Here is a 12,399-nt window from a genome sequence, read left to right on the forward strand (position 1 = left end):
ATTAAGGATATCCACACCTCCAGGCTAGTTGCTCAGCATAATGCATCTGAGATTATCCAAGTGCAACTAACTCTGGGCAAGACCACAGTCCAAATTGTAGCTTGCTACAGATCCCCCACCATGCCCCAGGATTCCCACTCCTCATTTCTTAATACACTGGAAAATATTAGGGTACAACCTAACACCCTAATAATGGGCGATTTCAACTACCCTACCATTAACTGGGAAAACTACTGATGTACCAACTCTTGTGCTCAACGTTTTCTGGAATTCATAAATTCCAAATGCCATGGATCAACTTATCCACACCCCCACCAGAGGCAGCAGTATCCTAGACCTGGTTATTACCAACATGGACAACTGGTGCTCCACACCAGAGGCCAGTTCCTCGTTGGTCAGATCCCACCACAAGCTAATCACCCTAGACATCCACATCCCTCCCCTACCCCCCCCCCCCCCATTAGGGAAACCACAGTAAAAAATTTCTCCAAAGCCAACTTCCAGCTTCTTAAGACAGAAGTGGCAAACTTCATGACACCCATGCTGCTGAATCCTACACAAATGCACTTTATAAGCACTTACACGAGTGCATGGATCGTACAATCCCTAAAAGAACCCAGATGCTATCCTCCAAAAAAAAAAAAAGGAAGCGAATCTGGTGGTCCCCTGCCATAAACAAACTCTACAAGAGAAGAAAGAAACTGTTGCAAAAAAGAGTAAAATCCCATGATTGGAGAAACTCCCTGGTCAACCTCAGTAAGAAGCTGAGATCCCTCATAAAATCCTAAAAAGCTAGTTATGAAAACAAAATCGCCACTGACTCTAAAGACAACCACAAAGCATTCTATAGCTATGTCAAGAATCTCAATGGCAACACTCAGATCTGCTCTGAGTTACAGCACAATGGCACTAAATATACAGAACCAACTGATATTGCCAACATCCTGGCAGATGGGTTCAGTGCTCACTTTACCCCTCTGTCATCCCCTAAACGGCCCATCTCTATACCAGAAGAATGCAAAGTTCCTGTAATCATGGCTGCACAGGTAAAAAACACACTATCCAAGGCCAAGAACACAGCATCCATGGGAACTGACGACATCCCAGGCTGTGTTCTACATGAACTACAGAATGAAGTGGCACCCCACCTAAGTACCATGTTCAATCCTAGCCTCACCTCAGGCTATGTGCCCACTGAATGGCTCACAGTGGCAGTTATCCCACTTCACAAAGGGGGAGCCACCACAGACCCTGGAAACTACCGCCCCATTGGCCTAACGAGCCTGGTCTGCAAGGCTATGGAACGTATCATCATGCAACTTATAAACAATGACATTGGTAATCTCCAAACTCAGGACCCCACCCAGTTTGGGTTTGTAAAAGGCAGATCATGTCTCCTAAACCTGATAGACTTCTTTGAAGCAGTCACCAAAGCCGTAGATGAGGGTAAGGTGGTTCACACAGCCTATCTAGATCTTGCCAAGGCTTTTGACACCATCCCCCACTCTGGAATTATAGATAAACTCACTAAACTAGGTATAAATCCCTTTGTCACAAGATGGGTTGCCAACTGGCTCACTGACTGAACCCATACTGTGAAAGTAGCAGACTCCAAATCCAACTTCAGACCAGTGACAAGTGGAGTACAAAATAATATCAGGATTCACAGCAATAGGGCAACACACAAGAAGTACCACAGAAGTCACAGGAAAATAAAGTTGAATTTAAGTTGAATTTAATGAAGCGCTTTTCGTCTGTGGTGTACACAGACTTCCTCAGACAAAAAGTATTACTGATATTATTTCCTGGTTTGTGCTGTTTAGTACAAGTGGAGTACCACAGGGTTCAGTCCTGGGTCCTCTCCTGTTTGGTATCTACTTCTCTGAAGTACAGGCCAACACAGAAGGCCTTTGGGTAACGAAGTTCGCAGATGATTGCAAACTAGGAGCCATAATCAAAACTCCAAAAGATGTGGATATCCTACAAAAGGGCCTCACTGAGACAGATGCCTGGTGTCAAAGCCATGGCCTCAAGCTCAATGCCAAAAAGTGCATTGTCATCCCTTTTGGTAAAAATTCAGTACCCATGAACTACCACATAGGCGGTAGTGTACTTAACACTGAAAGTGTGATAGAGACCTTGGAACACAGGTGGACAGTAGTCTGTCCTTTGATGATCACATCGCCACAGTCGTCAGGAAATCCTTCTACGTGCCACACCTCATCACAAAAGGTTTCTCATCCAAGAAAAAAAGAGGTCATTGTTCCCCTCTACTCATCACTCATTAGACCCATTATATAGAGTACAATGCCCCTTTTGGTATGTATCTCACAAGACATCTACAACAACTGGAAAGGCCACAGAAATACCTCACAAAGACGATTACCAACCTCAAACAGATGCCCTATGCAGACAGTCTCAAAAAACTCCAGCTTTACTCCGTTGCATATCGCCTACTCAGAGGCGATCTCTGCCTAACACACACAGCTATGTCAAACCCAGAGCTTTTAGACATGCTCCACTTAAAGAAATCCCGATCCCTACGAGCTACATGGTCTAGGGACCTAAACCTTGTCACCACAATAAACAGAACATGCTGGAGGGATAGAGTCCTGTCCCAGAGACTTCCCATACTCTGGAACAAACTACCTATCTATATCAAACAAAGCTCCTCATTAGCGTTCTTCAAGAAAAATCTTGATGATTTGATGGGAGATAGGAAATTTACTCTGGGGATCACTTCTGTGGTCTGCTCGACAGTGGCACAGGAAAATAATTTTCTTGGGTGGCGAAAGCCAGGGTACCTTTGGCTAGGCTTATATAGGCCCTAGGGCCAATAGCCTAGTACCTACCTATGAACCTATGACTTGTCTATCATCCTTCCCAGCCATGCACAAGTACTTGCACCCCTAGGAGGAAAACTCACCCTGCATGCAAAAAACTGGATGTCCATTACCCAGTACTGATGGGTACTAAACATTGTATCCCAGAGATACAGATTCTACTTTCACTCACTGCCAACCCCAAGTGGATTGCCAGACCTTCCTCCAAACCAGTGGGCAGAGGCTCAAAAGCAAGTACTTTCTCTTCTGAGTATCAGGGCTATTCATCCTGTTCCAGTAGAGCAAAGGGGACAGGGTTTCTACTCCAGACTGTTCCTGGTGCCCAGAAAAGAGGGCTCTTGGCGCCCTATCCTGGATCTGTCCATTCTCAACACCTTCCTGATGGTCCCAAAATTCAAAATGCTTACACTACAACAGCTGCTTCCTATGCTAGCCAATGACTCCTGGCTAGTCACCTTAGACTTAAAAGAAGCTTCTCTGCACATCCCCATAAGGGAAATATCTATGTTTCAGGGCAGGCTGTATGCACTATCAGTTCTCTGCACTTAACTTTCTTATCTACTGCGCCCAGGGTATTCACAAAGTGCCTGGCTCCAGCCATTGCATTCTGCAGGCAGAGAAATATTCAAATTTATCCATACTTGCACAATTGTCTGATTCTGGCGAACAGCCAGGAATTGCTACTTCAGCACCTGGCATTTGTAGAGAGACTTCTAACTTTTCTTGAGTATACCATCAACGAAAAGAAATCACATCTAGTGCCCAGTCAAAAGATTGTATTCCTGGAACCAAGCTTAAATACAACTTCACAGATGGCATTCCTTACTCCAGAAAAGCAGGTTTATTTGACAAACTACTTCATACTAATGGCCACCAAAACCCAGCTCTCTGCAAGAAAAATACTGCAAGCCATAAGGTTCATGGCCTCATGCATTCGATGAATTCCATATGCAAGACTGCATATGCGGAAACTTCAGTGGTACTTAAAAAAAAAAAAGTCTGTGGTGTCAACATTCTCAGGACCTGGAAGCACTGATTCTTATTATTCCTTGTCTAAGGGCAGAGTTCCTTTGCTGGGCAGAGGTTTGCAACCAAAACAAGAGACTCCCTTTCACTCAACCCCTTGCCGCCCAAACCCTGACAGCAGATGCATCAGACTGTGCATGGGGGGCTCACTTGGCAGGCAAATGCATTCAAGGGAAATGGTGCCCAGGACAAATTTTACATGCATATCAATCAAAAAGAAATGTTAGCTGTAGAGAATGCTCTGACAGCCTTCAAATACCTTATCCTTCCAGGACAACTCTTGATTAAGACAGACAACACCACAGTTATACGGTAAATAAACAAGCAGGGGGGAACTCATTCCTACCCTCTCTGCATGTTAGCCATGGCCCAGTAGAACACAGCCTTGAGCAGCCAAGTGCACCTGCAAGCTCAATTCCTGCCAGGCAAACAAAATTCACTGGCAGACGACTTAAGCAGAAATCAACTGGACCCACACGAGTGGAAACTGGAACCCAACTCATTCAAACTTCTAACCCACAGGGGGGACACCAGAGGTGGACCTCTTTGCCTTCCCCCCCAAAACCATTAATTGAGCAAATGTTGCGCCAGAAATCCCCATAACCAAGCATGGAAAGTGGATACCCTATCCTTTACATGGGAAAGCCTATCAATTTATGCCTTCCCCCACTGCCCCTCCTCTCAAAAGTACTACTCAAGATCAAACAGGACAGACCAAATACAATCCTTATTGCACCAGACTGGCCACTCCAGCACTGGTACCCACTCCTACGCAGTCTGACAGCAGTGCCACCCTGACAACTAATCAGACCCCCTCCCTGCTGTCCCAGCAGGAGGGACAGATTTTTCATCCACAGCTGCAAATTCTGAGCCTTGTAGCCTGGCTATTTCCCTGAATACACCGCCAGCAACCCTCAGCAAACAGGTGCTGGATGTCATCCATGAGGCCAGAAGGCCTTTCCGGCCAGGATTGTGCTAGACAGTCGAGAGGAGAAGGTTAACACCTGCACTACACCTCAAGCAACTCATAGCCCTTCAAAACCCACACCATCAACACCCACACATAGCAACACTAAACCCACATATGCGGAGGCCCTTATCATTAACCTGCCCAAGCAACAAGGCCCTCCGAAGCTGAAACGCAAACAAACACCAGTCACAACCAAAGTGACACATACCTCACAACACCAGTGTGCCACCCAACAGCAGCCCCTAAGGCAAGACAATGTACCCAACACTTTAGACATAGGTGACTCTATAGTCAGGCACACTGATGTCCCACTCACCAGGCTGAACAAGGAGAAAATTACAGTCAGCTACCTGTCGGGTGTCAGGATCCAGAACATAACGCATGCACTCAAGTCACTCCACAACTAGGACAAATACGACTCTTGTCATTGTCCATGCTGGAGTGAATTACTTGAGACGCACCTCCCTGGACTACATGAAAAGAGACATGGAAGAGCTCTCGGATCATGTGACCCAGGCAGGTATGACCCTAGCCCTGAGTAGTATCCTGCCTTCGCCCAGAATGATACCACAGTATAAGGACAAAATGATTGACTTCAACAGTTGGCTAAGCTTCTGGTGTCATTCAAAGGGGATCCAGTATCTGTCTGCCTGGGAAGAGATGATCGACAAATCACGGTGCTTTGCCAGAGATGGTCTGCACCTGTCACCCCTGGGATTCTGGTTACCGGCTAAAGCTCTTGCTACCCCTATAGTGCCTTTTGTAGGCAAGGTTCAAAGGACAAAACCACCACCATAACAGATACAAGCATGCAAAATCTGAAGGTAATGCTACTCAATGCTAGAAGGCTAAACCTCAAAATGCACTCTCTCGAGGCACTCCTAAAAATGGAGAACATTGATATCTGTGCAGTAACTGAGACCTGGTTCAAGGCTCCAGGAAGGACCCCTGCAATACCAGGCTACAACTCTTACCACACCTTTCGGCACAAAGCCAAGACCGAAACACTAAAGGTGGAGGAGTGTCCATATTCACCAAGGATATTCACACCTCCAGGCTAGTTGCCCAACACAATGCATCTGAAACTTTCCAGGTGCAACTAACACTAGGTAAGACTGCAATCCAAATTGTAGCTTGATACAGATCCCTCACCATGCCCCAAGATTCTCACTACACCTTTCTAAACATACTGGAAAATATTAAGATACAACCAAACACCCTAATACTGGGTGATTTCAACTACCCTGCCATTAAGCGGAAAAACTACTCGGGTACCAACTCCTTTTCCCAACGGTTCTTGGAATTCATAAATTCCAACGCCCTGGATCAACTAATCTATTGTCCCACCAGGGGCTCCAATATCCTAGACCTGGTCATTACCAACATGGGAGATAGATGCTCCACACCAGTGGTCACCCCCTCATTGGTCAGGTCTGACCATAAGCAAATCACCCTTGACATCCACATCCCACCCCCAACCCCCAGTAAGGAAACCTCCTTAAAAAACTTCTCCAAAGCCAACTTCATGCTACTGAAGGCAGAAGTGACCAACTTCATGACACCCATGCAGACGGGATCCGAAAGTTCGACTGCAGAATCCTACACTAAGGCACTGTACGAGCACATCCACTCATGCATGAATTGTGCCATCCCAAATAGAACCAAGATGCTCACATCCAAAATAAGGAAGCCAGTATGGTGGTCCCCTGCTATAAACAAACTATACAACAGAAGGAAGAAACTGTTGCAGAAAAGAGGAAAATCCCAGGATGCAAAAACTCCCTCACCAGCTTTAGTAAGAAGCTTGAGATCCCTCATAAAGTCCTCAAAAGCTAGTTACGAAAATAAAATTGCCAAAGATTCCAAAGACAACCACAAGGCATTCTATAGTTATGTCAAGAATCTCAATGGCAATGCTCAGATCTCTCTAAGCTACAACAGAATGGCATTAAATATACTGATCCCAAGGATATTGCCAGTGTCCTGGCAAATCGATTTATTGCCACCTTCACCCCCCTCTCACCCCCTAAAGAGCCCGTGTCAATACCAAAAGATTGCCAAATTCCGGTAATCACGGCCACACAGGTAGAAACCGTACTCTCCAAAGCTAAGAATACAGCATCCATGGGACCAGATGACATCCCAGGCGGTGTACTACATGAACTACAAAATGAACTGGCATCTCACCCAAGTGTCATGTTTAATCATAGCCTCACCTCAGGCTTCTTGCCCAATGAGTGGCGCACAGCTACAGTTATCCCACTCCTCAAGGGGGGATCCACCTTGGATCACGGGAACTACCTTCCCATCAGTCCGACGAGCCTGATCTGCAAGGGCATGGAACGCATTATTATGGAACTTATAAACAAAGACATTGGCAACCTTCAAACACTGGATCCCATCCAGTTTGGGTTTGTGAAAGGCCGATCTTGTCTCCTGAATCTGATTGACTTCTTCGAATCAGTCTCCAGAGCTGTGGACGGAGGGTAAGGCAGTCCAACCAGCCTATCTGGACCTCGCCAAGCCCTTCGACATCATCCCCTACTCTGGAATCATAGATAAACTTACTAAGTTGGGCATAAATCCCTACGTCACTCGATGGATTGCCAACTGGCTGACTGACAGAACCTAGACTGTAAAAGTAGCCGTCTCCAATTCCAGCTCCAGACAAGTGGAGTACCTCAGGGTTCAGTCCTGGGACCACTCTTGTTTGACATCTACTTCTCTGAAGTACAGGCCAGCACTAAGGGACTCTGGCTAACAAAGTTCGCAGATGACTGCAAACTGGGAGCCATTATTGAATCCCCAAGTGATGTGGATATTCTACAAAAGGGCCTTATAGAAACAGATGCCTGATGCCAGAGCCATGGGCTCAAGCTTAATGCCAAGAAATGTATAGTTATCCCCTTTGGAAAAAAACATGTACCCTTGAATTACCACATAGGTGGCAGTACACTAAACATCGAAAGTGTGATGAGAGACTTAGGGACACAGGTGGACCGTGGTCTCACCTTCGATAACCGCATCGCCACAACGGTCAGGAAATCCTATGTGGCACACCTCATCACTAAGGGCTTTTCATCCAGAAAAAAGGAGGTCATTGTCCCACTGTACTCATCCCTCATTAGACCCATTATATAGTATAATGCCCAGTTTGGCATGTACCTCACAAGACATCTGCAACAGTTGGAAAGGCCACAAAAATACCTCAGTAAAAGAATCACAGGCCTAAAGCAGATGCCATATGCTGACCGTCTAAGAAAACTCCAGCTATACTCTGTGGCATATCGTCTACTCAGAGGCGATATCCACTTAACATACAAGGCCATGTCAAACCCTCAGCTGTTGGACATGCTCCACTTAAAGAAATCCCAATCCCTCAGAGCCACATGCTCCAGGGATCTAACCCTTGTCATCACAATGAACAAAACATGCTGGAGGAATAGGTTCCTGACCCAGAGACTCCCCATACTCTGGAATAGACTGCCCATACATATCAAGCAGAGCGTCTCCTTGGCCCTCTTCAAAAGGAACTTTGATGATTGGGTGGGAGATAGGAAATTCATCCCAAGGATCATGTCAGTCACCCTGCTAGACAGGGGTCCAGGGAAGTAAATATTTTGGGAAGAAATATCCAGCGAATTGTTATGGTTAGGCTTGTATAGGCCCTAGGGCAGATAGCCTAGTGCCAACATATCAACCAGGAAATCCTATTCAGAAAAGTGGAAAAGGTACTGTTCTTGGAGCCAGTCTCAAGGAAAAGGACACAGCCGTGCCCACCTTACCTCAAATCCTAGATTACCTAGCAGAGCTGCTCCACAAAGGACTATCCTTCTCATCAATTAAGATTCATGCCTCGGCCATCTCAGCTCATTACAATACTGAGCCCACCCCTCTTTTCTCACCCTCTGGTCAAACAGTTCCTGAGAGGAGCTAACAATTTAAGACCCCTGAGGAGAGCTCCCAGCACTGCCTGGGGCCTTAAATTTGTACTAGAGAAGCTAAGACTTCCCCTTTTGAGCCTGCTGCTACAGCATAGTTAAAATGCCTCTCTTGGAAAACAGCTTTACTTCTAGCCATCACTTCAGCAAGAAGAGTGTCTGAGTTACAGGCACTAATGGCTGTGGAACCCTTAATTATTTTCCATGCTGACACGGTTTCCCTCAGGATTAACCCATCATTTATGCCCAAGGTAGTATCCAGTGTGTCTCTAAACCAATGCATCCATTTACCAACCTTTTTCCCTAATCCTCAGAATAAAGGGGAAAGGATCCTGCACTCCCTGGATGTGCACAGACAGCTTAGGTTCTACCTTAAAAGGACTAAGCCTTTCAGAAAATCTGACCAGCTGCTAGTCAGCTTTGCTACAAGGGCAGAGGGCAAGGCCATTTCAAAGCAAACCATTTCCAAATGGATAGCACACTGCATCCATTTCTGCTACAAACACCATGGAAAACCTACCCCACAGGGGATCAGAACTCATTCCACTATTGCTACCTCAACCTCTACAGCATTTCTCAGGGGAGTCCCTATCAGGGACATCCTGGAAGCTGCAGCCTGGAGTTCTGTACACACCTTCACCAAGCATTACCACTTACCTGTCTTTTCTAAATCCAGAGCTGGATTTGCCACAGCAGTCTTACAAGCCTGCTAGCAAGACCCTAATACTTCTTGACTGCCTCCACCCTTCCTTATCTTTGGGAATCAAACCAAGTGTGATGACTGCAACCAGGAGCGGCCTTAGGTCAACTGGTGCCCTAGGCAAAAGGGCTCCACAGCACCCCCACCACACCATCTGGTGCCCCCATCCTAGTCTACCTACACCAAATAAATACTGGAAAAGTGCCCCTACTAGAGCGGCACCCTAGGCGGCCTCCTAGTTGGCCTATGCCTAAGGCCGGCCATGACTGCAACAGTGAAACACGAAGAACATAGTGCAGTAGTTTACACTTGCCATAAATGTAGATGTTCGAGTGTATTCACTGTTGTAGTCCTGGTTACCCTCCCTCCAGCCCCCTGACTTTTCTATCCTTTCTACCTATCCTTTTTTGGCCATATCCTATGGCTGTGGTATTTACTTTTTACTGGAGTTGTTTCACACCATGTAATTGCTTCCTATTTTGGGGGCTCCTGACATCTGGGGCAAGAAAAACTGATGTAATGGTGTCGGCTGCATGTTTTATACCTCTGACAACCTGACGTCATGGAAGAGGCAATAGCATCTGATGCGGAAATCTCAAGACTCTGGTATTCAGGCCGACTGAAGGCTACCTGCAGGTAGATAACCCAAGTGTGATGGCTGCAGCAGTGAATACACTCTAACATCTACATTTATGGTAAGTGTACACAGCTGTACTTTCTCATGACAGCAGTCTTGATTAGGCAGTGAGACCTCCTCCATATAGTAATGAAAGGCATATGGGAAATCACAAATAGTATAGGTTATGTTAGGATAGATAACCAAGTGAAATTAAAATACATGTATTTGTATTTTTATATGTATGTATGTATATGTGTATAACTATTCATACAAATATGTACATTTTTTATAAACTGTTAACTGCATTACTTTGTTTTTGTGGTTACACTGTTATCACTGTTGGTTTGCAGTAATGCCCTATTGTTTTTGTTAATGTTTAGAGTGGCAGTATGTGTCTGGATAAAGTGTTTTTTAGAATGTAGGGGGAGGAGATTAGTGAGTAGTATGCATCTGTTTGAAAATTTGGTATGAATGTCAAATTAGAAATGAGCACTGTAATAATCCTCACAGAAGCTGTGTCACGCATTCATCCACAAACACATTTGTAGAGTCACACTGTTGGGCAAAGGAGTGGAATTTCGTGGCATACCTCTCAACCTGGAAACATCAAAAATCTGGAAAAGGCCCGTGAAAAATAGGTGCAAATCGGTATGCTGATTAACATCAAATTTGCATACATAATTATGTAACCACGCCCACTCCAGTGGAATTGTGGGATACCAACTTTCAAACAAACTGAAGAATAGACAACCAAAATATGCCACTAGAGTCCCCTCGCAGCCATTCCAATGTCCCATAACCTGTCTATTGCACCCCATTTACCATAAACACTAATGTGTGCATACTGCTTTACTTCTGCAATGATTACTTGGATTTTATTTTTACATTTTGTAGAACAATGCACAAACACTAATAGAAATCTGCTAAACAAAGCAATACTGTCTCACAATTAAAATAGACTTTTCATTAAAACTTCTCTGCCCTTGAAACTCACATTAATTGAAACAGCATTGAAACCCACACCACATCCAAAGAAAATGCATGGCCAGTGGTGGATAAAGATTACCTTGGGCTGTTTTCAAATCATTGGCCCCTTGCACACAAAACAAGAAACATACATGTATTCTTTGATACACCTTCCTGACTTTATTAAATTATATTCCTTGTACAGCACACTTGTTAGAGCGCATTTTAAATGTATTGTTTGAAAATTTTTCCAGTAGGCAATGAAACAAAATGCATGAACTAGTAATGACAAAACTGCCCAATTCAGAACATTTCCATCATAAAAGTCTGCTTCCACACCCACACTATATATGTGTGTATAAAATAGAATGACAGTAGTGTAAGCCATAGGCATCTTGCACAGCTTCTTGCACTTATTTTCAATTTCATTTTTTTTTTGGGTGGGGGCGACACATTTTGGAAAGTTGCTAGAATAAAATGTTATGTTACCACGATGCATTTCACTGCCAAATCTTGAACTCAGGACCTTGTGCACTACAGTCAGAAAAACATACCACTATGCCAAATCAGCAGTTTCATAAAAGATAGGAAGACTGAAACTTAAATGACTATCATTTAGTGAATTCAGTTATCACTTGTCACCATAGTTCTTAACACCACAGCACAAAAAACCTGGGCAAAGCCAATAATGGGGAAATACAGAATTCAGTTCTCACCATAGCTCTCAACGTCTTAGCACAAAAAACCTGTAAAGCCAATAATGGGGGAATACAGCCCAAAAAAAAATCTTGTAAACTTAGAAAATTGCTAGAATAAAAGATTTTGTTTCCATTTATTTTCTGAAGTATACAAAGTCTGAAATTCAAATGCCTGTCATTATTTAGTGAATTCAGTCCATCAGTGATTGCCACAAGAATGCTGGAAACCACAGACATTATGAGGAACCGATCAAATATGAGGCATTGATGTGGTGGTGGCTAGGGACTGTAGGATCTTTTTACCCTGTGCCCAAGGTACAAGGTTTCAGCCTGAGTACCTCTAGCCACCAGGTGTATTTAAATTTGGAGCATTTACGCAATTACGTATTAATTTGATAATGTGAACTGAAGAAGCACACATTTATCCATAATAATCATTTTAATAGCAAGCATGCTAAGAAATCTTAGTATTTTGAAATACGGAATGGTTTACACAGATTCAACACAGCTGATTCTAAGTTCTTTAGTCTGGAAACACCTAGTGTGCACCCATTTTAACCAACAGTCATTCTGTTCAGATCCTACGAGACACAGCTTTGTTGGAAATGCTGTCTTACAAATGCAAACATCAAATGC

General features: G+C 44.4%; 1 protein-coding gene across 2 annotated transcripts in view; it reads left to right on the forward strand.

Moving 5' to 3' along the window:
• The window catches only part of UBE4B (ubiquitination factor E4B), a 2,592,778-nt gene that overhangs the window by 157,437 nt on the left and 2,422,942 nt on the right, over positions 1-12,399 (forward strand). The window lies entirely within an intron of this gene.

The sequence above is a fragment of the Protopterus annectens genome, chromosome 2.part1 (genome assembly GCF_019279795.1).
Source record: "Protopterus annectens isolate FY-2018-M chromosome 2.part1, PAN1.0, whole genome shotgun sequence".
NCBI classification, from domain to species: domain Eukaryota; kingdom Metazoa; phylum Chordata; order Ceratodontiformes; family Protopteridae; genus Protopterus; species Protopterus annectens.